This window comes from Rattus norvegicus, chromosome 10 (genome assembly GCF_036323735.1).
Source record: "Rattus norvegicus strain BN/NHsdMcwi chromosome 10, GRCr8, whole genome shotgun sequence".
Classification (NCBI taxonomy): Eukaryota; Metazoa; Chordata; class Mammalia; order Rodentia; family Muridae; genus Rattus; species Rattus norvegicus.
The window spans coordinates 29,420,727-29,445,927 of record NC_086028.1 but is presented as its reverse complement, the minus strand read 5'-3'; the positions used below and the strand labels follow the sequence as shown (position 1 = coordinate 29,445,927).

At 45.2% G+C, this 25,201-nt stretch overlaps 1 pseudogene; it reads right to left on the bottom strand.

The window, feature by feature from the left end:
• Window positions 1-10,632: 10,632 nt before the first annotated feature.
• Gins4-ps1 (GINS complex subunit 4, pseudogene 1) lies at window positions 10,633-11,291 on the bottom strand (annotated as a pseudogene).
• Window positions 11,292-25,201: the final 13,910 nt, after the last annotated feature.

Below are 25,201 nucleotides of genomic sequence, written 5' to 3'. Positions count from 1 at the left end.
AAGATTAAAATAACTGATATTGGAATACATTTAGTCTAATGACTACATAACATCAATGAAACCGTACGTTCAGAGAGTGAGATCCAGGAGCCCTTTGGGTTTGCGTTAGCAAACACTGGAATATTGAATTATTTGTGTCTGTGGTAGCATTCAGCCCCAGAGGCGAGTGAGCAGGGGAGTAGCAAGCAACTGAAGCATGTTCCACTACGGAAAGTGAACTAGTTGTCTTCTGAGGCGATAGACCTACGCAGAGCAAGAGACTAGAAAATATGCAAAAATGCTCAGTATCGTTTAGTTGTAAATACTAATAAAAATACTATTCTCAAAACTTTCTCCCAAAAGCTCATGTGTTGAAGACTTGGACCCCAGTGCTCAGAGGCGGGGCCTTGGGAAAGCAATTGGACTCCAAGGGTCCTGACCTAATAAATAGATCCAGAGGTTGTTAGACACAGCAGCAAGGTTTTGCTGTAGACACGAAATCTGCCTCCAGCCTACACAGGTAACCAGTGTTCTCCACCATATCTTTGTCAAATACTGAAAGGCAGCACAGTCAACTGACCATTCACTGACACCTCCAGTTTAAACTTTCTTCTTCTAAGTTGTTTACCTCAGGTACTTTGCCACGGCGACAGAACACTTGACTTGCACAATCATGAGGTGTGAATAAGTCTGTGGGGAATTTTCTCCTCCAAGTCTTCAACGGAACTGTCTCACGATACAGAATGTTATAATACAAGTTTCCACTAAAACACTTGTGCATCAGGCCTTCAGAGGTGCCTTGGAGAGTAAACGCTTAGCTGTTTATATAAGGATCTAATTTTCAGAATAGTTTTGGGGAAACTGGGTCTTGGACTTTCAAGTGTTTTGAGCTTGAAGAAAACTCCTTGGAGATTCTCTGATTGATCTAAGACTTGGGACAGAACAGTACATTAGAAGAGAAAGGACAGGCCACTCTCAGACCTTTAAGCTAGACGTGCATGTCTGGAAATGAGAGTGATGTCCTCTGTAGAATATGGTAATAGCAAGACTCCTCCAGCAAGACAACAGCAAAACTCACAACACCTAAAAGCCTTTCAATAATAGTTCTTCCTCTTCCCCTCACCTCTTCTACCATTTACTCCTCTTCCTCCTCATTTTGTCATGAATATGTGATGTTAGCCCATTCTGGGGTCTCTGTTTCTGGCTGTGCTTTCCCCTCTACGGCTTTGAGAAGAAAGTGCAAGTGTTGAGTCAGAAAGAGGGCCCTCTTTACCAACAGGAGGTCCTTGGGCAAGTGACCTCAGCCATGCACTTGTCTTTCCTCCTTACAGAGCACCAAAAAGAAAAGCATTCTGCTTTTCTCGTTGACTGTGGCAAAGATTAAACGGGGTAACAGAGGCTCAAGTGATTTTGAACAAAGGCTGGCATGAGGTCAGGTGTTCGTGCAGTTTAAGCCACATGTCTGTAAGTGAGCTGTGCCATTCTTTATATTTTTCTAGTGCTCTGGCGGGAACAATGGGCCTCACTTAACCCCTGGCCTATATCCCTATACAAGCTCTATTAGTCCCGGAATTCTCATCACTAAGAGTGTACTTTTAAAAGGAAAGAAGTTGATTAGACACATACCTTGCAAATAGTAGCACCTTGGTTTTCTAAGAAGCTTAAAATGTGTTCCACTTTAATGTGCACGGGTATGCGTGAAGGTGTGTGCATTACAGTGCAGATGGCTGGGGAAGGCGTCTGATTCCTTGCCATTGGAGTTCCTTGGAATTGTGATCTGCCTGACATGGGTGTTAGGAACCAAATAGGAGTCTTCTGCAAGAGCAGTGTGTGTTCTTGTCTACGAGCCATTTCTCCATCCCTGTAGTTTTATTTACCAACTTGATACACTCTAGAGTCATCTGGGAAGAGTCTCAGCGAGGGACCGTCCTGATCAGGTTGGCCTGTAGGCTTGTGTGACATGGGGTTGTTCACAGTTGATTGATGTAGGGAGACCCACATGACATCATTCCCTGGCGTTCAGTCCTGGAACAGTTATGTGTGTGGTGGGAGTTGCGGGTGTGGGCTGAGCATGAGAAGCATGTGTGTATTCACTGTCTCTGCTCTTGACTGAGTGAGAGCAGCTGCTTCACGTTCCCGTATTGGTTTCCCCAGGATGGTGAGTTATAACCTGGAACTGTGGCCGGATAAACCGTCTCTTCCTTAAAATTGCTTTTGTCACGATGCTTAACCACAGCATCAGAGGTAAAGCTGGGGCCCTGAGACAGGCAGTTTGTTAAGAGGTTTATTTAATTCACAGTTTGAGAGAGAGCCTGAAAGTCCATGGGTGCAGTCCTCGGAGAGCTCTTCCTGATTCTATCCAACTACCGTGGCCAGCAGTGATAAGACTATGCCCGAAAATTTCACACTGTCAGAGCAGGAAGCCAGAAGAGAGTGGCTTACCGTGATGCCTTCCAAGAGCACACGCAGGTCAGCTGGGGTTTAGATCAGGTGTGGCGTCCTTGACCAGCATGTGTAAGGCTTCTGGTTTGATCGATTATGTGTGTGTGTGTGTGTGTGTGTCTGTGTGTGTGTGTATTTTATTTTTATTTTTTATTTATTTATTTTTTTAAGAAGTAAAAGGCTGCGACCAGTCTGGGGACTACAGATTGTATTCAGATGAAAGCCTTTTAATGTAAGCAGAGGAGAGTGCATTTCTTCATTCTGTTATTTAATTTCCCAATTACTATTGAGCTATCATGATGGACTGAGGCGCTAAGAATTCAGTGGGAGCAAGAGGTTGAGATCCTGCCCCAGGAGCAAGTGTCTACACACATGCCCGGGAAATACTGCCCTCCCATATTTCTCACGCTGTCAGTCAATATGGAGAGCAGAAAGCTCAGTGTATCCAAGTCTCACCGCCATCTGTGACTGCTATCCTCTCTCTGTCCAGAGTCCTGACATCAGGTGTCCATAGGCGCAGCCATGCATCATGTGGCAAAGCAAATTCAGGAAGAAGTGCCCTGTTAATTCTCCCCCTGGAAATGCTGTCGCCAGAGCACTGCTCTCCATGGGTCATACACGAGCAGCTGAGAACAAGCGGTCCATCCACAGAGCATCATGCATGCGATGCGTTCTTTCTCCTGGGTGTTCCTGTCGCCTCCTCCCTAGGCTCTAATGAAAGCTCCAGTGTGTCCCCTAATCCTGGCTCTGTTGTCCCCGGGAGTCAGCATCTCTTACAAATAGACGGAAAGGTGCTTCATGACAAGCAAATCCTTCAGGGCATACTTGACTATAAGATTTATGACATTTCAGTCAAAGCAAATATAAAGAAAATAAGTTTAAATGGCCAGAGGAGGACAGTGCACAATTTGAAAAGTCTTGCAACATTTTCCAAAGGATGTAGTTTATAAATGTTTCTTTATAGGAAGATTTCTTCATATTTGTGTGTATGACCATTTGCTTGTATGTATGTATGTATGTATGTATGTATGTATGTGTGTGTGTGTATGTATGTATGTATATATATACATTGTGTACATGTAGGAGACAATGGCGGGCAGGAGAGGGCATCCAATTTTCTGGAACTGCATTTAGGGATTGTTGTGAGCTTCTGGGCAGGTATTTGGAACCGAACCTGAGTCCTTTGCAAGAGTGGTACGTGCTGCTAACTGCTGAGGCGTCTCTATCACCCACAGTTACTCTTTTATTATCCCTTAGCTGGCTCGTTGCTAAAACAAACAAAGCGCATCATTGTTTTAGTGAATCAGCCCAGTTAACGTGAGGCATAATTTTTGTTGTGGTTTGAATGTGAAGTGTGTAGATGTGTCCCCCAGGTTCACGTGGAGGGACATCTGGTCTCCAGCCGGAGGCAGGCCTTGAAGTGGGTACTACCTGGAGGAAGTGGGACACGGACAGCAGGCCTTGAGGTTTCTTAGCTCCACCAAGTTTCTGTCCCCTTTCTATTTTTAACTGCTGATGCTGTGTGACCGGCCAGCTCATCTTCCTACCACCATCCCTGCCTGTCACGGTGGGCTGGATCCTGAAGACCTATGAGCCAACTAAATTTTTAAATACTTTCTTGTCATTATGAGATTATAATTAATGGGGGAGTAACTAGCAAGCGCTCTCTCTTTGGGACAGGACCTCACTGTGTAGCTCAGGCTGGCACTGCTGTCTCAGCCCTCTGCAGACTCACGAACGCCCAGCAGAGCTAAGGTTATGCAGATCTGGTCAGAGTGAAAATCTGTAATAACTTTTGCTCACCCATCTTGAAGTCCACACTGGCCCTTCTGCAACAAAGACAGGTTAGCAAAAAGAAAAGCACAACACATTTATGTATATTAAGATTTATTTAAACATTTACATTTTTTATTTCATGCTTTAAGGTTTTATTTTATTTTTTAAACATTTTTGTTTATGTATGAGTGTACACCAGAAGAAGGTGTCCTATCCCATTACATTGTGAGCCACCATGTGGTTGCTGGGAATCGAACTCAGGACCTCTGGAAGAGCTGTCAGTGCTTTTAACCGCTGAGCCATCTCTCCAGCCAATGCTTTGAGGTTTTAATATAATTACATCATTTCCTACCTTCCCTCCCTCCAAACCCTCTCATATACCATCTTGATCTCTTTCAAATTCATAGCCTCTTTATTCATGAATTGTTTTATTCTCTCTCTCTCTCTCTCTCTCTCTCTCTCTCTCTCTCTCTCTCACACACACACACACACACACACACACACGCAATCTGCTCAGACTTATTGATGTTACTTGACCATATATTTCCAGGGTTGACCATCTGTTATTAGATAACCATTTGGTGTGTTCTTCCATGAAGAAGACTATTTCTCCTGCTCCCAGCATTCCTTAGTTGCCCGCAGTTCTTCCTTATGGCTGAGGCTTCCTGGGCTTTCTGTCCTCTATGTTAACATGTCTGCTAGTGTCCTTGTTCAGCTCATGTTTAGGCAATCACACTGGTGAGACTTTATGAATTTATTTTAACAACATTTTACACAGCCCAGGAACTTTCAGAAATAAAGACCCCATGACTCGTGAAAAATATATGAAAAATGACCAAATGAACACTCCATAGAAACACAGCTGCATAAGAGGTAAGCCATGAAGCTGGGCGTGGTGCCATGCACCTTTTATCTCAGGACTCAGGGCAGAGGTAGGCATATCTGTAAGTTCCAGGCTAGCCTGGTCTAAAACGAGAGTTCCAGGACAGCCAGGGCTGTTACACAGAGAAACCCTGTCTCGAAAAACAAAAATAAAAACAACAAAACAAAAAGGAAGTAGTGAGCTACGATCTAACGGAAATGAACTGGGGTGAGTCCATCAAGACTGTTTGTTCAAACTCACCTTACTCCTCCATGTAATATCCCTTGCCCCGGAGTATGGGGCAGGGTTCCTGCGAAGCGAGGGTTTATGGTCTGCTTCTAGGACTGGCGGATCACAGGGTAACATATGGCCTTGCTTCTGAAGCTCCTCCAGGGCTCTTCACTTCAGAGTCCTGAACATTACAAAGCACTGCTTTGAGATACCGTGTGCGGATTGATGTCTATATGCAGGTGAGGGCAGGCACAAGATAAGGCAAGACCTATGATTGGGCAATGAAAAAAGAAGGTGGGAGCAGAGCTTTTGAAAGTCAGGAGAGAGAGGAGAAAGATAGAGAAGGAGAAGGATGACCCACCCCTGTGTGGCTTTGAAGAGTCACAGCTATGAATATCTTATAAGGGATGGATAAGTACAGGACAATTTGTTTTATCTAGGTTTTATATTAATTGGCTCTGAGTTTTGTGTGGATGTTTTGTGGACTGAGAATTTACTGATGTCAATCTAATTGATAAACTATGAGCTTCTAGAATTTTGACTTTAATGGGTTACTGGGGGTTGCGAATATAACCACAGGGGGTGGATGCTGGGAATGTGGGCAGAGTCTACAGCAGAGAGCAGTGAGATAGAAGGCTGCTGACGGGGCTAGCCATGAAGGCAGGGAGACAGCAGGGACAGAGAGTAGCAAGAGGTAGCGTGGCACGGTCCCACCTAACGTGTTTTTATTATTTACCACTACAACCATGTATTTGTAACAGGTCCTCACACCTTATTACAACCTTGGCCATGTTGGAGGCACCATTCTGACCTCAGAGCCCAGCGCATAGGCCCCAGCATCTGCTGAAACAGGAACAAAGACCAAATCCATCAAAGACCTACTCCATCGTTCCACGATCTAGGGAAGTCCCTAAGTGCGCTAACCTTGCCTTTTAGCTTCTGTGGTTTTGCTTCTCACTAGCTGTCCTTGCTAAGCAAAGTGTGTCGACCGGAATGTGGTATTTGTGCATGAAAGACGAAGAATGGTGAAGTTTGGGCAAGTCCCTGCCCCATCTGCTGGCCAGCAATAAAGACTTTCTATTAGGCTTTCAGAGCGTCTCTGTGTCCTCTGGTGAGCTTACCTTGCAGCGTATTGGTCCTTCGAATTGTTGATATTAAACATGATGGTTTTTATTTTGACCTACTTTGTTTTAGAAATAAGTGTAACTTAAAAAGCACACATATAATCTTACACCCCAAGGTCACTGCCATGTAATTGCACTGGGATCAGGATTAGCAGTGTGATGCACATGTGTGGTGAGGATTCCTCCCCTGGGGAACCTAGACAATATCTATCCACTCTTCATACAGTCCCAACGACAGCTGAAGTAAGACTACACCAGAGTTCAATGTGGAGAACCAATGGTTCTGTTGAACTTACCCACAGAGCTTCCGTGAGAGAGTACTATGGGGGCATGGGAAAACTGAAAACAGCTGCACTGGAAGGCCTTTACCCATCATGGATGTTGGCTTCCACATGGCTACATGCGTGGAGCCGCCTTTGGTCATCCTACCCATCTGTTTATATGCTCTGACACTTCCCGTTGGGGCAGAGTTGCATACGAATGGCCGGGAGGATGTGCTGGTTTGAATATGCTTGCCCCCTGGAGTGTCACGATTAGAAGGTGTGGTCTTGTTGGAGTTGGTGTTGCCTTGTTGAGGAAATTGTGTCACTGTGGAGGTGGGCTTTGAGACCCTCCTCCTAGCGGCCTAAGGACCGTCTGCTCCTGGTTCCCTTCTGATTAAGATGTAGAACTTTAGTTCCTTCTCCTGCACCAGGCCTGCCTGGACGCTGCCACGACTCCTGCCTTGATGATAATGGACTGAACCTCTGAACCTGTAAGCCTGCCCCAATTAAATGCTGTCCTTTATAGGAGTTGCTTTGGTCATGGTGTCTCTTCACAGCAGTGCAAACCCTGACTAAGACAGAGGATTAGCTAGAATCTCAGGTGAGAATCTAATGGTCGCCTCACCTGCTCCTTCTATGAGGCAATGTCCAGTCCACAAGCCTAATCCTGATGGTTTCTTTCAGGCAGGTACAGATGGTGGAATCTTTCAGGCAGGTACAGATGGCAGAGGCTTTGCACAGAGGGTAGTGCTCTGTAGCAAGGTCCTTACAGGCTTTTTTTCTTTACACATGTGTTCTGATAAAATCTACTTACAAGAATGGGCCATCTTTGTATCATGAAGCCACATAAAATATGATAAGTTTTAAAAAGTAGCGATAGGACCCATCATGGTGGGGCAGGCCTTTAATCCCAGTACTTGGGAGGCAGATAGATCTCTGTGCGTTTGAGGCCAGCCTGGTCTACATAGTGAGTTCTAGGATAGTCAGGGGTATATGTCCACAAGACTCACACCCACACACCCCACAGGGAGGGAGGGAGGGAGCCCATCCAGGGAATCAAATGCTCACCGGCGCCTGCTGAAAGCCTGTCACCATGAGTTTGAGAAAAGAACCTACTCCCACAGTTCTCCTCCACATGCAGGCTATGGCACGCACGCACACACACACACACACACACACACACACACACACACACAGAGTACATGCAATAAAAAAGTAGTGTCCTTTGAAAACAGAACTAAATAGCATCATCACACCTCGTTGGCTACTGGCGCGAACACAGCAGAATCTCATCCTAAACGGCAAATGCCAGAGGAATATCTCAGGAGCAATTTAGACGATCCTTACTTTATTACAGTGTTTCTTAAATAATTCAAAAATTTCCTTACAACCAGTAGGGATTTTAAAATCTTTTCTGTTATAGAGCTTAAAAGTGGAATTTGACAGGATTTGAAAACAATCTGACCTTTAAAAAATAAAGCAGCAGAATCTTTGCATGTCTCTCTGATGTGTTCTCCTTTATTGAGTTTTTTGGACATGAGTGTGAGCTCCTTTTTGCTTTATTTATTTATTTCGTGTTTGCGTGTGTGTGTGTGTGTGTGTGTGTGTGTGTGTGTGTGCATGCGCGCATGCGTGTTCCTTGTGAGCACACATGTGCACACACACACATGTGCACACACACACATGTGAAATTCAGAAACAACCTTTGGGTCTTTGTTCTGCCTTCCTACCATGTGTGCCGCTGCAGTGATCAAACTTAGGGCATCGTGCTAGGCTGCCAGTGCCTTTACCCACCAAACCATTGTACGGGTCCATATATGTCATTTCTTCACTGTATCTTAAGTCTTTGGGTATTTTATGTCTCTAATATATAATGTTCCAAGTTAGCACTGGTGCGAACATCAGTCTTTGTTTTCTTTTCTTTTTTCCGGAGCTGAGGACCGAACCCAGGGCCTTGCGCTTGCTAGGCAAGCGCTCTACCACTGAGCTAAATCCCCAATCCCCAGTCTTTGTTTTCTTATCACCAACTGTAACTAGCTGATAATTCTTCGGATAAAACGAAACTTCCCTTGTCGTTGTAAATAATAACCACCTGTAATTACTAATGTATTTATGTCTAATGTTTAATGTTTAAAACGGTTGTGACAGACAAGCCACCCTAGTTTCATGTTATTGTGTGTTTAACAGTTCTTTGAAGGCTCCCGACTGTGACGAGAACAATGACAAGCTCCGTAGATGCGTCATGTCTGCCTTCTTAGGTTTCCACTCCTTGATTTTTCAATTTACCTTCACAGGAAGAGAGATTGAAATAAGAAAGATATTTTCATAACAGCTCATTAGAAATGAAGATAAGTTTGAATTCTGGGCATCGATGTGACGGTGTTGGACAGCCGTACTGCTGCATTTTTCGAGCTCTGTCAAGTGTGATGCATATCATCACTCAGCGCTTAAAGACCTTCTGCTTTCAGTGTTGTGGTAGATTGATTCACACCGTTCACAAATGCCTCTGTAAAGGAAGAGTAGGCGTGCACAGTGCCGTGTCTAAGTGGCCCACTATTTCTCTTACAATGATGCTCCCAGAATGTCCTCTGTTCTGGTTCCTAGGACAATGGGAGGTGTTGAAACTGATGCCACTCCCACCTCACCACTCTAGCATCCCCTTATGCTGGGGCATCAAGCTTCCCTCCCCTCTCATTGGTGTCAGATAAGGCCATCAATGTATCTGGAGCCATGGATCCCTCCTTGTATACTCTTTGGTTGGTGGTTTAGTCCCTAGAACTGTGGGTGGTCTGGCTAGTTGATATTGTTCTTCCTATGGGGTTGCAATCCCTTCAGCTCCTTCAGCCCTTCGCCTAGCTCTTCCATTGGGGTCCCTGGGCTCAGTCTGATGGTTGGTTGCCTATGAGTATTGCATCTGTATTACTCAGGTGCTGGCAGAGCCTCTCAGGGAACAGCCATACATCCCAGGCTCCTGTCAGCAAGCACTTCTTGGCATCAGCAATAGTGTCAGTGTTTGGTGTCTGCAGATGGGCTAGATCCTTAGGTCTCTGGATAGCCTTCCATTCAGTCTGTGCTCCATTTTTTGTCCTTGTCTTTCCTTTGGGTGGAGGAGCACCACATAGAGACAAAGGGGAGGGGGGAATGGGGGAATGGGATAGGGGGGTTGTGGAGGGATAACTGGGAAAGGGGATGTCATTTGAAATGTAAACTAATAACATGATTAATTAAAAAAAAACCCAATAAAGCTGGCTGTTGCATGAAAAAGAAAAGATTGATGCCACCTAACGGCAAGTGGAAAGTGAAGCACAGTTGTCCTTCTGCCACCCAGGTCACCTAGGAACCACTGCATCAGCTCCTCTGCGTGAGCAGTGATCGTAGGGAGAGTCCCAGGTCTCTTCGGTATTTGTCTTACATATGCCACATGGTCACTGTTCTCCCAGACAGCTCTGTACACAGGAAAAAAATACTATGCTCTGCTGTGGGATTCAAGCCAGAGAAGGCCCTGTTGTATGACCGATGTGGAGAACTCAGCTGAGTTGTCTATTAGAGTTCAGCTGGGACCAAAAACAACCGTGAAAGTACTATTTGTAAACAGGAGGGAATGGTGTAGCCCCGATAAGCATGGGCTTTGGAATGAAGCCACCAGGGTATTTCCATGCAGAGATGTCAAGATCCTAACATCCTTACACATTTCTTTTTTCTTTCTTTTTTTCTTTTTGACAGTTGATTTATTTACTGAGTGTACTGAGCAGGGACCCATCTGTTGGTGCTGGTTAAACAGAATTAGAAGAAGAGCATGGCAACGAAGGAGTCCTGCACTGACTCCTTTTCCATGCCCACGTAGTCCACACGCTACTAACAAACTGTATGGGACATGACTTCACTATTAGACCCAGAAGGAGGTGGAGTTCCGCTATTGTCTCTGATGAGTCCCTGTCCTCAGGCTTGCTTTATTTTATATCAACTGAGCTGCTCCAGAAGCAGCACGAGGTGCAATGGTTTGGTATCGAATCAAGTGCTGGGAGAGCCCTCCTCCAAGTCAATAGCATAGTCTCTCTGCTCATCAGCTTCGGGTTCTACTAGTATGTTTTCCTGTCGCTCTTTCACTCTCAGAAACACGTATGACTCTAGGTCTGGTTCGGGAACTGCCCTCATGAGGTCCACTTTCTGCAGCTTGGGAGGCATGTGCTTTAAGGCAACATTTTTAAAATGGGTCTCTGTGTGATCCATATACTCTTTGGCAAAGACAAACTTCCCCTGGAGACGGGCTGGAAGGCTCTCCTGCAGGGTGTGTTTTCTCCTTTTCTAGGATGTGAGGGAAAAACTTCTCTATCTTCATGAGTTGACACCACAAATAGCTGTCCTCTCCCTCTCCATCCGATGGATACTGACTTTCAGATCCCCCTTCTTGGCTCTTCTGAGATTTTCTTCCGCGTGCTCTAAGCTGTCCCATGACACATTCGACAATCTCAGCCTTGCTTTCCAGGAGCTCAGGGGCAAACTTTTCATTCATCCAGGCCTGCTCCGGCCTTTCAATGAGTTCTGCAGGAGTTAGGACCGCCTCCTCAGTACCCTATCAGAGTCCTGTCCACGGAGATCCAGAACCTCTGTCATCGTTTCTGAACCAGGAACCTACACCTCGCAGTAGGCACTTAAAGCGGTTACACGCACGCCGGCGTGGGGATTCCTCTTCCCTTCTCTCCCAGCCCTCAGCTCGCTCACTGGGCACCACAGGCAGAGGCTCCACGAGAAGTAGGCCAGAGCTCGCCCCTCCAGAGACCGCACCCACCAACCAGACCTCCGGACCTCCGGCTGAGCAGCTCCCGCGCTCCTTCCCTTACACATTCCTATTCCCACATGTCTCAGTTAAGGTTACTATTGCTGTGATAAAACACCATGATCAAAAGAATCCCTTAGGGAGCAAAGGGTTTATTTAGCTTATAACATCCCAAGTTACACTCCATCGAGGGAAACAAAGACAGAAACTCAAATTGGGCAGGAACCTGGAAGTAGAAGCTGGTGCCGAGCCCATAGAGGCCATAGAGGACCGCCAGGCCAGGAGTAGCCCTTCTGATAGCAGGATCCCCCATCAACCGCTAACAATGAAAATGCCCTACCAGCTTGCCTGCCTACTACAGCCAGCTCTTATGAAAGCATTTTCTCAATTGAGGTTTTATCCTTTCAAATGACTCTAGTTCTTGTTGAGTAGACACAAAACTAGCCAGCACACCACACACTTATGGTTCAAACACCACATGTTTATTACCTCATAGTTTCTAAGCTCAAACATCCAAGCCTGGCTTAGTTGGATAGTCTGCCTCATAAGGCTGATCCCTCGAGGGGATGCTACAGTTGACCAGTTTAAGGCTGTGCATTTATTCTCAGCACTTTGAGCCACCACAAGCCTTTGCATTAATCAGCATTCTTTATAAAAGCAGAGCTTATCCAATGGAGACTGTAAGCAGCTCTCACCCCTGCTCTAGCTTCGGCGACTGCTTCACACTGTATTATGGGGCAGGAGCTCCCATTGCATCTACAGCTTATCCACTTGGCTAGTTTGGCCAATGAGTTTCAGGAACTACCTGTCTCTGTTTCCTCTGCACCTGAGTTACATGACATTATGCCTAGGTTTTGAACTGGTTCCGGGGATCTGAACTCAAGTGTTCATGCTTAGCCAGAAGGCACTTGACCTGGTGAACAACCTCACAGTTCCATTTGCCGTATTATGATAGAGATTTGTTACAGTTTGGATCCAATTATTTCCTAAAAACCCAAGTGCTAAGGGTTTGTTCCTCAGAGTGGCCCCACAGGGAGATGGGAAGCTTAAGGGGTGGGGTCTAGTGGGCGACTTTTGGTCGTTTGGAGTGTATCCTCCAAAGGAGATTATGAGAAAAATTAGCTCTTGGACGTGATGTGGATAGTTTGCTACGTGCTCCCACCATGCCATTCCCCCTCAAAAACAACAAGGCCAACCAACCATGGGCAGAAATCTTCAAAACTTATGAGCCAAAATTAATCCTTTTGCCTTAAACGTATCTCTGGAATCTGTGGCAGTTGCAGGCTGACTATCGTGGAGGCTTCCTTGTTGATGTGATCAGTCAATCTAAGGAAGAAAGGGTTTATTTGGCTTACAGTTACAAAGAAATCGAGTTTAATATGGTGAGAAAGATAGGGCAGCAGGCCTGGGAAGATAATGGCAGGAGCTGAAGCTTGGCTGGTCCTACTGCCTCTATATGCGGGAAGTATAGACTGAACCGGAAGTGGGGCCGGGCTACAAAGTCTTAAGACCCTCCCCTAGTGAACCACTTCCTCCAACAAGGCTCCACCTCCTAAGGGTTCCACAGTCTTTCCAAACCGTACCACCAGTTGATGGGACCCCTGAGCCCTGGGGTACATTTTATAGCCAAGTCACAACACTGACGAACAGCATTCTTTCAGGCTGCCCTGCGGGCTTACTTTCCCCTCCTGTATTCACTGTCCTTTAGTACCATTGGCTGAAGAGGACCAGGAAGCTTTGCTTGAATTATAGTATCTACTCGAATCCACTGCCATGTTTCCGGAACTCAAAAACCGATAATCGCACAGTCTGTTCTCCACTTTACTTTGAGTGAGTCATTCCTTTATGGCGATGGATGACTGAATAGAGGTGAAAATGTAGAGGATCATGACATGCAAAAGCAAAAGTGATGCGTGTGTGTGCGCGCGCACGCATACACACACACACACACACACACACACACACACACACACCAAAAGAGGGGAAAATTGTTTGACATTCAAAAAAGTCCACCACAAACAGTGCTTTCCATTCATTAGTAATAAAATTGAATGCACAGTGACCCTAATTTTTTATTGTTGGAAACCAATGAGTCTATAATGTGAATATATAATATAATATAATATAATATAACATGTATCCCCCAAATAAGCCTCTTTGGCATAAGGATTATTTTTAGCTTTTTGCCCTTTTTCTTTAGAAGACAGGGTTTCAGGTAGCCCAGGCTGGCCTCAAACTTGCTCTGTGGATGAGGATATCCTTGAACTCTTGACCTTTCTGCCTTGACTTACAGAATGCTAGGATCTGGTTGTGAGCCAACTAGACTAACAACAGATACAGGAATTCTGAATGCAGAGTAGAAGCTGCCTGTGTGGATAAGGAAGCAGGGTGACTGGAAGGGCAGGTGTAGATAGAGCCCTGGACTAGCCTGGGGGAGGCCCTTAGTTCTAATGTCTGTACCACCAAATGAGTCCAATAAGACAAATCACAGGAAATGTTTATCAGTGGAGAAGGCATTGGCTTGACCTTCCGAAATAAACTGTATCCTTGATTCAGGCGCTTTTCCTGGCCATCGTGTCAGAAGTGAAATTGTTCTCAAACCCTGATACGTACAACTGATGATCCTTTCACCATCTTGCTATGGTTCTAACATGTCTGTTAAAGCCTGTGCCTTGAAAATCAAATGGCAAATGCTATAGGCCTCAGAGCAAGAACTTGAGAGAAGAGAGTTGATCTCAAGAAGTCTCTACCTTCATGGATTGACTAATGCTTTTGTCGATGGAGTGGGTTTATTATAGAAGCCAGTTCAAAAATAATAAACAAACAAACAAACAAACAAACAAGCCAGTCCAGCCCTTGATTCCCAACCAGGTGATGGCAATGCCTTCCTCTGAGTTATGATACAGCAAGACGGTCCTTGCCAGCTGGAGCTCTTTGATTTTGGATTTTGTAATCTTCATGAGACAAATTCTTGTTTATTACTCCCTAGCCTGTGGCATTCTGTGACATCAGCCTGAAGGAGACTAAGACACACATGTGAGGGATTTCCTCTTGAGAACCACCTATTTTATTTTCTGTGTGTATTTTCCAAGCACGTTGTTTCCCAATGTACATTGATTAATGTCAGCTGCTAATTATCTGTTTGCTTGTTACAAAGATCTTTACTAAGTGCTGGAGAGATGGCCCCACAGTTAACAGCACAGACTGTTCCTCCCGTGGACCAGAGTTCAATTCTCAGCCACACTGGGTGCCTCACAAGTGCCTGTAACTGGAGCTCCAGAGAACCAATTTCCTCTTCTAGCCTCTGTGAGCACTGCACACACGTGACATACATTTACACAAGCACACACGTACACACGCATACACTGAAGATTAATCCTAAAAATTGTTAAGTTGTAAAACTTAACAAGATTTTCAATTTGTAACTGGAAGTATAAAACCACACATAAGGATTTTTCTAGTTTGAGTAATTTTTCTACTATTTAGAAGTGAAATGTTTTCTTTTTGTGAACCTTGGGCTAAATACAAACTCATAGATTTGCTTTTTTTTTGTGTATATTTTTGCCAATGGGGAGTAGGAGCTAATAATTTCTTACTTATTAAAGTTAGAATTGCTTTAGTATTTTTCAATTACATAAATTAAAAAATCATTTTAGGGAATTGCATTTTTCTTTCGGAAAGTGCAAAGATGTGGTTTGTGTGTGCGTGTGTGTGTATGTGCTTGTGTGTGTGTGTGTGGTTGTGTGAGCATGTGTGTGTATGTGTGGTTGTGCATGAGTGTGTGTATGTGTGTATATGTGGTTATGTGTGTATGTGGTTATGTGTGTGTGTATGTGGTTATGTGTGTGTATATGGTTGTGTGTGCGTGCATGTATGTATGTGTATGTGGGTGTGTGTGTATGTGGTTATGTGTGTGAATGTAGTTGTGTGAGAGTGTGTGTGTGTATGTGGTTGTGTATTGCGTGTGTGTATGAATGTGTATGTGGTTGTGTGTGTGTGTATGTGGTTATGTGTGTGAATGTAGTTGTGTGAGAGTGTGTGTGTGTATGTGGTTGTGTATTGCGTGCGTGTATGAATGTGTATGTGGTTGTGTGTGTGTGTATGTGGTTATGTGTGTGAATGTAGTTGTGTGAGAGTGTGTGTGTGTATGTGGTTGTGTACTGCGTGCGTGTATGAACGTGTATGTGGTTGTGTGTGTGTGTGGTTATGTGTGTGTATGTGGTTGTGTGTGTGTGTATGTGGTTATGTGTGTGTATATGGTTTTGTGTGTGTATGTATGTGTATGTGGTTATGTGTGTGTGTATGTGCTTATAAGTGTGTGTGTGTGTGTATGTGGTTATAAGTGTGTGTGTGTATGTGGTTATATGTGTGTGTGTATGTGTGTGTATGTGGTTATGTGTGTGTATGTGGTTGTACGAGCGTGTGTGTGTGTGTGTGTGTGTATGTTGTCGTGTGTGTGTGTATGTGGAAGTCAGAGGCCAACTGAGTTTCGCCCCTTACCTTCTACCTTGTGTGAGGCAGGGTCTCTGCTATTTTCCACTGTAGGTGACAGGCTGGCTGGCCTCTGAACTCAGGCCCTCAAGCTAGTGCAGCAAGCACCTAACCCACGGAGCCACTTCTCCAGCCCCGGGACAGTATTTACATAATAATCCAGATCAATCCACTTGACTTTTCACTCCCTCCCCCACACAGTGCCTTCTCAGAGCATTAATTCCTTTGGCATAAATTGCCGACTAAATAGCAGAGGTGGATTCTTTCCGGCTCACCAGAATCAGCAGTAATTAAGCACAATTGCTGAGTCGGCCAAGCATGTTCTAAATTCTAACCTCTTCAACACAATAACATTTCTGCATGGTTTAGATTGTATAGTTTGTTTCAAAACACCACCCTGCAAAGCAGGCTGGTCCGTGCCTGTCCCAACAAACTTGGTCCTGCTGATTTATGGACAGGGGTCTAGAAAACGGAAATGTTCTTTAAGGGCGAGTACAGTGCGTATGTTACAGAGTCTCCTAGAAACGCCGAAGCCCATCATGCGGTGGGTTTCCCATATGACGTCAGCCCTGAGACATTGGACCAAGGCTTGCAAGCCAAGGCACATCAGTGCATTTCTCGATTCTAATGTCATCGCTGCTGTAAATTTTTCCCAAGCTGTCCGTCACTTGGGGGGGGGGTATGGGTGCTGTTGAAACTTTAGACATAATAAGTTTGATAGCTATTCGTTGATCCTGAAGAACACCTCACCATCATGGCCGCCTGCATTAGCATTTTTCAGTGACTATCTTGCAGCTAGGGTGGGGAATCTTTAAGGACAGGAAAGGGGATGGGGTGCGGGACAGAGAAGCTGGGTTCCCTGTAACTAGACCTTTGCCTTATTTGGGTATAGTCTGATGATCTGGCAGTCCGTGATAGTCTGAAGCTTGGGTGTTGCTGTTGGCGAAGACTCAGCTATCTGACAAAAAAAAAAATTCCTAAAATAGGTTGTAGTTTATTATGTAGGAATTCAAGGTGTGGGCACAGTTTCTGCTCACTTTAGTTCAGTTGAACAGTCATTTGGAGACGGGCATCAGTTTTAGAATCATGGATGATTGGAAAATGGTTTTTACCATTTGTGAAGTCTTTTTTTGTTTTGTTTTGTTTGTTTGTTTGTTTGTTTTTTTCAGCTCACAGCCTCACTAATGATGACAGCTCCAGGAAGCGTTGTCATAATTTGAAAATTATGTATTTATTTTTATTTACGTTTACATGTGTGTTCCTGCTTCCCTCTGAGCATCTCGGGCATGTCCGGAGTCCTCTCAGAGCAGCAATATTCTCAACCACCGAGTCATGTCTCCAGTTCTATCTTTACTATTTTAAATCACATTTGAAGATTCTACAGATGCCCAAAGAAGAAATTCAAAACTACTGACATAACATTATTAGGTGAATGCTGACTAAAAGAAGTAAAACCAGAGGAACGAACATGAATCATACTCATAGCTTAAAATGTTCTTGTACCTGCAGTTAACAGAAAGGTGACATAAAGGTTAATAAGATTTTAGCTTAATATTAAAATATGACTATAATAAATAAACAACACAACTGTTATTAGCGAGTCATTTTACACTCTCTTACACTAACCCAGTGTCTTTTACTGGCATAGCTTGTCCTGGGTTTACGTGCTGGTGCCTGTCTGCACAGGCCAGTAGAGGTGGCTGTGGTTTTCTTTCCCAAGATTGAGATATTTACAGAGAAATACTCCTGGTTTTCCTAGCAGCTCGTCTAGGTCTGAATATGGAAGCAGAAGGGTAAGAGGGTGGTGGGACCTGACAGCAAACACAGTAACTATGACAGAACGAGGGCCCGGTGAGATGGCTCAGCGGGTAAAGGAAGCTGTTCCTGAACCTAATGACCTGTGTTTGATCCCTCACTCCATGTGGTGAGTGACTGACTCCTGAAAGTTGTCCCTGAGTCTCTGCTCGTGCAAAAATACATACACATAATACACATAATAAAACCATTGAAACAGCAACGTGGAAGGAATACAGATGGATGAAGCAGTATTACATTAATCTCTCTCCACTTATCTCCAGCTATGTAAGATACTTACCTTCTAGAGACGGAAATATATTCAAGACTATTCAGAAATATCAAGCGGAGGAGGGAAGCTTAAAACTTAGCCAGAAGAAGGTAGGTGGGTGGTCGGAGGGCAATCCCGCCCCCGCCTTGCCCGTTAGCCAGTGCTGTCCATCACTGCTCTGCCCTGGGCTCCCTTTTCCTGGATTGTCCTCCCCCTAAAGCCATAGCACTTCCTGACCCCCTTTTCCAGGCTTCTGTGCCACCTGACCTCTTCTACCTCATCTGAGGCATGGTCAGGTTGTCCAAATCGACAGTCTTCTCTGTCCCGTGTCACCTTGCTGGGCCTCTGTGGTTAAGGTTTTCCGCTAAGCAGCTGCTACAGACAGGATCGGTTCCCATGAGACTGGAACCTGGAGTCACAGGTTTTGTGATTGATTTTGCTCACTGCTTTCAACCTAGCATGTGGAGAGCTGGCTGGCGCACAGTAGGTTTTTCAAACATGGTTGTGGAATGGATGCCTGGGAGAAAGAAATAAGGAGACCTAGCCAATGGGAACAGGGCGTGCTCACAGCTAGTGAGGATACATGTTTTTATGAAGCATGACTCAGGATTTTCCTCTCTGAAGAAAGGCTGATTTGTTTTAAGCACCCAGAATAACATTAGGCTAACTAAGGCCTTCTGGAATGCCTTGGGGGTTGGTTTTAATGAATAGTTGGAAATTGTATGTAATTAGCATTAATTTTTATGTGTACATCCAGTTGTGTAAAAACAGTTCTCTTGAATAATTTAAACATCCTCTTCGCCCCAAGAAGTATGTGCCACACTGGGCCTTCAAAGATTCTATTAATGGGAAGTCATGAGGTTTAAATGCAAAACAAAGGATTTTTTTTCCTTTGTATAGTCTGTGGAGGATAGTTCAGAAGGGGGAAGACTCAAGAAGCAAGTCTTAGGGAGTCCACAGAATGGTTTCTGATAGTATATAAAGTTAGAGGGAGGCTTTAGTAAAAACAAAAATAACACTAATGGGAAGAGTGTGTGTGTGTGTGTGTGTGTGTGTGTGTGTCTGTGTGTCTTACATATCATTACATAAATTACAATGAAATGCAGGTTGATAATGGCTGAAAATAGGAAAATCATCATTAAAGAATAATTCTTGTAACCAAGTATTAGCGATATGTCACAAAGTTATTGTGTATAAGTGTGATCATAAGCAGGGTCTCACAGGGCACCTCCAGAGGTACGATCATCCCACAGGGAAAAGAGTAGCACAGTAGGGAACCCCTGAAGGCACCATTCAAAACACAGGGCCGAAGCTAACATCACCAACCCTGACATTGTCAACCTCCTGACAGGATTCACTGAGACAGGCACAGGATGGCTAGTGTGAGGACCTGGGCAATGGCTCTGTGGAATAAAAAATGACCCAAGTTCAGTTCCCAGGATTCACGTGGTGAAAGAACCAAACCGTCTTGGACTGGAAATTATTCTCTAACCTCACATCCTGCTGGAGCATGCTCAGCTCGCTCCCCCATTAGACCTCCACATCCTGCTGGAGCATGCTCAGCTCGCTCCCCCATTAGACCTCACATCCTGCTGGAGCATGCTCAGCTCGCTCCGCCATTAGACCTCCACATCCTGCTGGAGCATGCTCAGCTCGCTCCCCCACTATACAGAAAAAAAAGAAGTAAAAAATAAGCTTACCAGTGTGGCTTTAATGAAGAAGAGGAAGAGGATGAGACAGAGAAGGAAGAGGAGAGGTGGAGAGGAGGATGAAGAAGAAAAAGAGGAAGAAGGAGGAGGAGGAAGTGAGAAGGAGGAGGAGGAGGAGGACAAGAACAAGATCAAGAAGAACAAGAACTGGACTTAACCATGAGGAAATAGACAAATATGAGAGATAATTACCAACAAACTGGCTACTGTTCTTCAAAAGTGTCAGGGCAATGTATGAGTAAGGAAGACAGGGAACTTTCCTAGAGTTGGTGTGATGGTAGGAAACCAAATGCATTGGCTTCTGGAGTTGATTACTACATCACCATGAGGACATTAATGGGACAGATCTGAATTAAGAAGTAGGGGTAAGGTAATAATACTGTGCAAATATTAATTCCGGGTTTAGGTAATTAGAGTGCAATTATGTTAACATTAGGGAAAATCTGGTGACAGTAATAGGAAATGCTAATGAAAATTTAAATCCTCAAATAAACAAAACCTGAATGGGTAAAAAGAAAAAATTACATATCTTTACTTGGCAATCTGGTGTGAGTATGGCAATAATGTTTGAAGCCAGAATGCTTGGCTGTTGAGGTTGGGACATGATTCTGTAAAATTCATATGTAGGCGTTGCAACTTGGTGTTTTCACATGTGCTAGAAGTAGGCTTTTGTAGGGTTGTAGGGTCCTGAATCTGCTCCACCACAGGGCTCGGCCACTCGGGGAGGCAGGGCATGGGAAGTTACCCCATGCTTACCCCAAACTGTTGCAGGGCAGGTGTTGGGCCCTAGGGAAATCCCAGGACACCGCTCCAGGGGTGGGGAAACACAGTCTGCATCATCACGGGACAGCTGGAGCTGTCCTGAGGGTCCCTGGGCCTGCGATGAGGCTGGGGGTATCTGTTCTCAGGCTCTTGGATACCCAGGCACTGCTGGGAGCCTCGGAAGAGCTGAGAAGGGAGTGACCCCCAAACCCCGAGGGCTGGATCAAGCCTGGGGGCGGGGGGGGGTTGGGTGGTCCTTCCGGGAGAGTCCTCGGCTTTACCGTGGTTGGTTGGCTTGAGCTTGGGCTGGGTGGTGGCCATAGTTGCGAGCACAGAGAGTCCTTCTACCGGGGATTAGACGCAGCTCTACAAGCAAAGGACTTCTCCGTGGCTCCCCAAGGCAGATCCTGATGAAAAGAGACAGCCATTTATTGTCGTGGTGGAAAGTGGATGTGTAGAACCATACTCCACTTCTCAGGGTGGGCCTGAGATTAAATACTTTTGCAGGGAGGAGTGTTTGGGAAGGAGAGCTTATGGGCTAAGCCCTCTAGGCCTTTAGGTATCTCATTAAAATAGAGATCTGTCTTGAGCCTACATGACCACAGGTCACGTCCTCTACATGCAGAGGCGTTTGGGGCATTGCCCTTATATGACTGATGGCCCTACATCTATGGAGGAATGTGGCTAATGACAGGGCCTGGTACCCAGGAACAGGTGAAGTGCCTACCGCCCCTTCAGAATCTTTGGAGTTTTGAGACTTAGCTCAACTGGGAACCAGGCTACCTTTCACAGTCCCACAGGCCTTCAAAGATGTAATTATTAAGATGGGGTTCTATGGCAGTAAGATGCTTCCCTAATCCAATGTTCCTTGATTCTGTAGAACTTTGGATATACATGGGAACACAAAGAGGCATCTTAAGAAGGTATAGGCAGTGGGGTTGGGGATTTAGCTCAGCGGTAGAGCGCTTGCCTAGCGAGGGCAAGGCCCTGGGTTCGGTCCCCAGCTCCGGAAAAAAAAAAAAAAGGTATAGGCAGACAAAAGTGTCGAACAAGAAAGCTGAGGGACAGTAGGACAGTCAGCAAAACAGCAAGAACTAAGGAGAGGCACAGTGTAGCTCCATCCCTCATAGCCCTCACCAGCCGCACCAGCCTGTTGTCTAAGTCATAACAAGAGCCTTGGGAAACTAATACCCTGGGTGACATGAATTTCGACCCTAACGTTAAGGACCCAGGGTGAGCTCTTTCCCTCTGGTTCTTGATAGGCATTATCTGTGCTCCCTACGGCTGAGGAAACTGATGTGCAGAGTAGGTAAGACAACCATCTTGTAGTTGCACAGTTGGTATGTGGAAGAACAGGTTTCCTACACCCCCCCCCCCCCCGTGGAACTTTTTTTTCCCTCCTGGATTCTAATTCCAAAGACTTCTTACTGGATTGGAGATGGTTGCTGGATTAATTACTTTTCTGTTGTGATAAAACACCGTGCCTAAGATAACCGAGGGAAGAAAGAGTTTCTTTGGGTTTATCATTCTAGAATGTGAGTTTATAATGGCAGAGAAAGCATAGGCAGGAAGCTGGGAGCTCACATGTTGGGCAGAACCATGGAATAGAGGACATAGAACACACACAGATTCTTACTTTCAAACCCAGGCCCCAGTGATACACTTCCTCCTACAAGGCCAGACAAACTTAATCCCCACACGCCACTAATGGGGGATTGAGGGCTTAAATTCCCAAGATTATGGGGGTTTTCTCTTATTCAAACCACCACAGTTGCCTATGAATTTCTTGGCATATACCGTACATAATGTCCAAGGATGGGAATCAGTGAACTGCACACATGGATACCATAGCCAGTTTGATTACTGCCCACCCCTGCTTCAACCACCTCAGCCTTGTGAAATGAAATATCTGCTTTTCTGTAAACATTGAAAGTCAGGCTTATGAGTCCTCCCAAGGGAATGCAGGAGTCATCCAGGGAGAGGATCCATTCTGAGAGCACCCACATCTAAACCACAAGAGGGCACAATCTGGGGCCGTGAAGCAGAGAGCAAGGCTTTCCTCGCTGTTATCTAAAGCAGTATAAGACAGGATTGTCCATTGGGTTTTATTCATTTGCCCTTCTCAGTCACTCCCTCATTCAGTTGTCTGTACTGACCACCCCTGATGCTTCCTGTCACCAGTTCAGCCAGCATGGCTTCAAGAAGGCGGTCCTAGTCTTCACTTGGCCACTCACTCAGGATGGGTCCTTCTGCACATTAAGCATACATTTATTTGATCATTGTACTATATGCCCACCTATGGAATGAGTCAAGGTCATTGCCTTGTACATTCTCATGATCTCTAGCCCTGATCATCCAGGCCAGCTCTCACATATAGTCCTGGACCCATTATTCCAGCCTTGGAGGATACTGCCATTGATTGAGCGATGAACAGCCACAGATATGAAATGGCAGTGGTTCACTCTTTGCTCTTTCCTCAGATCAAACCTGCTCTCTTTCCTGCAGCAAAGGCTGACTCCAGTGACCAAGCTGGGCAGTGAAACACCTCTAAGTTCTTTGTGAATAGAGATGATGTCAGTTTTGCCCGAGTGTCTGTCTTTGAAGTGATGTCTGTCTTTGAAGAATGCTAACAATCAAGGGTTGAATGAATTCACCTCATTCTCGCTTTTTCCCCTTCCACCCTCATGTGCCCTCAATAGATCCTGTCAGTTTTACCTTGCCCCGAGCATGCAGGTGGCATGGGCTCTTTTCTCTCTCTTCATATCCATTGGTGTGTGTATCTAGTGTTCAGAGTTCATCTTGATTTCTCAATGGGCCGTAACTTGGGATTGTGAGCTAAAACAAACCCTTTTCTTTCTCCCCTCAGTTGCTTCTTTTTGTCAGAACATTTTACCACAGCATCAGAAATGGACCTAGGGTGGTCACCCTATAGGACCAATGTTTCTTTGCCACGTGTTCCCAACCTCCACCTGTGGGTTTCATGTTCCTCCTCTATGCTCTGGTAGCAGGCACTGTCCACAGTCTAACACACTGCGCCTTCCCATTCTCAACTCCTTCTGGCTCTCAGGGGGTGGAAAGACTTGTTTTTCTAAGCTCCTGTTACAGTTGAAATGAGGGCATGTGTCAGGGGACTGGGGGGGTTGTCTTTTCCAGTTGAAGAAAAAAAACAAACAAACAATCAAAACCAAAAGTAACAAAAACAACAACAATAACATCAACAAAAACCCTCTTTTAGAAGAGAACTGCCCTTCCGGTTTTGATACTTGATAACAGGAGGCAGTGTGTTGGTTGATGATGTAGTAGCCATCTTGTAGGAGGAAAAACAAAACACTAAGGCTGATGACCCTAGCTTGTAAATGATGTCATTGAATTGCTGGGTTAATTAATTGCTACATCTTCCTTCCAGAATTCCTAACATTTTTACCCTTCAGGCCTTTTGTTGGTCAAGCCAGCTTTAATACTTGTAGCTGAAAATATCCCAACTTATAACTCCCTTTCTCACCTGTGCAAGCTCTTACCACACTGTCCTCTGCCCTGTCCAGGGTGGAGGATCTTAAAGGGCAGTCATTCTGGCCACCTTGTTCATGTGGTCTCTTTTGCACCTCGTACAGAGGCAGGCAGAGTAACTATTTGCTAAATGAAAGAAGAAATAAACAATGGACGAAACTCCTTCTTCAATTTCTCCCAGCACCAACTTTTTTTTTAATTGAGTTTAGATGACTAATGAATCAAGTGAGGACTTTAATCTAGCTCTCTGCTACCAAATACATGGGCCGACTTGATGCTGGGTGCCTGAAGCAGGCACATGACCTAATTAGCACAGGGTTACCGAAGGCTTGCAGCAGGCAGTGTGGGACAAGCCCAGCCATGACCTCTCCATGCTGATAAACCACACCAGTTACTCATCTTGTTGCTTTGACAAAATATCTGACAAAGGTGACTTAAGGACAAAGCACGGTTTGTTCTGATTGACAGTTGGATAGTGCAGTCTCTCATGGAAGGGAAGGTCTGGTGGTGAAAGACACATTGCGTCTGCAGTCAGGGAGCAGAGAGAGATGAACACTAGTCCTCTGCTTCTTTGCACATTTTGATCCCATCTGCAATCTCCGTCCATGAGAGTGCATCATTTACACAAGGCAGGTCTTCCTGACTCAGGAAACCCAATTCAGAAGCCCAGACACGCTCAGGACTTTGTCTCCATGATGATTCCAGGAGATGAAGAAAAGCCACCATCCAGAGTCACCCAGTCGCTGGTGTTTTTCCAGCCTCTCATGGAGTGGAATGGAAGCTGCTCCCCAGGTTCTTAATACCACGATCCAAGGAGACAGACACTATTTTGAGAAGGTAATTAGCCCTGAAGCCCTTGTGGGAGATAGTAAATTTTAACGCGCTGTCTCACTCTGGCAACAGACTGGTCATATTAATGCCAATCTCCTGGGAATTATGACTCATTACAAGGGCTGGACAAAGTAGGAGTCAGGAGATCTAAGTTCAAGTGTGAGCCTTGACATCAATCAGGCTCTAGTCCTTGGGCAAGGCACCAGACCGCCTTCATTTTTCTCCTTTTACAGGGCCAGAAATTCTTCAACCGTGTCCCACAAAGCTGTGGGAGTATGGAGAGCCCCAGGGCTCTCTGTGGTGAACAAGAGTCCGGGGCCTGGGGTGGGACAAGTCTGCTTTTGTCTGCTCATGGGAGGACACACAAGGTTTCAAGTTTAAC